We start from the raw sequence: 2,366 nt of genomic DNA, 5'->3' as shown, positions 1-2,366 counted from the left end.
GAACCCTGAGGTCAAGAGTCGCACGATCCATCGACTGAACCAGCCAAGTGCCCCAAGGCGCATGGATCTTAAACAAGGTCATGGCTAGGTTTCAGGAAATCCGTGAGCCTCCAGAGAGGTATGCAGAATTTCATACAAATGTGTAAATGGTTTTCTGGGGAGGGCCATGTCCACGGTTGGCATTAGTTTTTCCATGAATACTGTCCTAAGACCTCTCTCCAGAGACACACAAAACACCTGCTTTCCAATCTGGTGATTGGGGCTTTCTGTAATGGGTACTCAGAGTCACATGTCCTTTCCTGTGCTTTAGCCTATAATCTAGAATTATCAAACTGATCCTGGCTTCTTTCCTCCATCTTGTGAATAAACCCGTGTGATCCTAACTGTCCTAAAGGCAGCAGGCACATGGCCATTGGGATTCTTCTAGGCACGAAGCAGCCACTGAGTGAGGGGTTTTCATGGGCAGGGTCTAACTTCAGCCTCGCAGTCATCCTCAGAACTTACCAAAATTAAAAAAAAATTTTTTTTAACATTTTATTTTTTATTTAAGCAATCTTTGCACCCAACATGGGTCTCAAACCCACAATCATGACATCAAGAGTTGCATGCTTTCACCAACGGAGCCAGCCAGGGGCTGAATTCATTAATGTTTTTCCTCATTTCACCGATGAGGATGCTGACAGTTCCAGACAGGACTTGACTGCCTCAGAGTCGTACAGCCAATAACAACAGCTGATAAGGTATTTAAAGCCCAGATACGTTTCACCAAACATTTGTGAACTCTCATGAACCAGCGTTCTCAGATTTGTTAGGCCTCCAGAAGTCTATTCGTTAAGCCACGAACTCTCCAAGTGTCATTCTGAAAAATACCCTCCTTGTATCAAATCCTTCCTTTTTATTTGACGCTTCACTTCATCCGTGGTTCTCAACCAGTGGCAGGTAGGTGCCTCCCCCACCCATCCTCCAGATGATCATCTCCACTCCAGAGGAGACGTTATTTTTTTAAAGACCTCAGTTTTAACTAATCTCTACACCCAACATGGGGCTCGAACTCACAACCCTGAGATCAAGAGGGGCATGCTCTACCAACTGAACCAGCCGGGTGCCCCCAGGACAGATATTTTTGATGGTCACATCTGGGGCGCCGAACTGTTACTGGCATCTAGTGGGTAGGTGCCAGAGCCTATGGGAAACATTGCACAATTGACAGGACAACCCTCCCCCCCAACGGCAAAGAAATAACTGGTTTAACTGTTTATTTTTGAGAGAGAGAGAGAGAGAGAGAGAGACAGAGAGAGAGAGAGAGAGAATATGAGCAGGGGAGGGGCAGAGAGAGAGGGAGACAGAGAGTCTAAAGCAGGCTCCAGGCTGTCAGCACAGAGCCCGACGCGGGGCTCGAACCCATGAACTGCAAGATCATGACCTGAGCCGAAGTCAGATGCTTAACCAACTGAGCCACCCGGGCGCCCCAAGAAATAACTGCTTTAAAATGTCAGTAGTGCCACTGTCTGTAGAGGTTGGGCCACCCTGCACTACATCTTGACTTAATCAACTGTTTCTCAAGCATCGGTTTTACAGAGAAAGAAAAACAAAACAAAACAAAACACGCCCCTTTGCTATCCTAGAGTTGTTTTTTTGGACATAAATACTCCCTGCTGTTGGCCGTAGCTTTTAATCCAGTTCATTTTTATGATCCGTGCCTCTTACTTCTTTTCAGCTCTTTGTTTATGATTTTTCCTGGGGGTGTTTTGCTGTTACAGATCTGTTTGTTATTTCTCTGTGTCTTGCTGTTTCTTCCGCAGCTCTGGGATCCTTCAAAGGGGTGCTGTATAAAATAAATAACAGTAATGATGATGTTTACAGTACTTATCCCTAGCAATTTCAGGGGCATCATGAAAAAAGACACACAGAAGCAAGTGACAAAGGAGTTAGTTTGCTTCTTTGCATTTTGTCTATAAATAAGCACAGACCAGCTTTTCTCTGTGGTGAAGTATTCATAGATTTTTTTTTTTTTTCCTGCATGAGCGTGCATTTAGTGGTTGGGTGTATTTCACCCTTGGATACATTCAATTTGTCTTCATTTTACAGTTTATTCTGTTAATTAGAAGAGGTTATAAGATTAATAACTAGTCATTGCTAATGCATTCAAGGGACTGCAGGTTCAGCTTGATGAGGAGTTCCACCACCCCACCAAAGAGACATAAATGGTCAGTTCGTATGCATCATATCAAGTGTTTGATGAACAGCACTGCAGAGAAAGTGCTAGAGACTACAATGGTCTTTTAATGATTTCCAGAATGATCTAAACATCAAAAATGCAATTATATGCCATGTGCCTAATAACTTGACTGTCTTGGGAGAGCACA

The sequence above is a fragment of the Herpailurus yagouaroundi genome, unplaced genomic scaffold (genome assembly GCF_014898765.1).
Source record: "Herpailurus yagouaroundi ecotype Mexico unplaced genomic scaffold, PumYag 248, whole genome shotgun sequence".
Classification (NCBI taxonomy): Eukaryota; Metazoa; Chordata; class Mammalia; order Carnivora; family Felidae; genus Herpailurus; species Herpailurus yagouaroundi.
Note: the sequence above shows the minus strand (reverse complement) of the source record.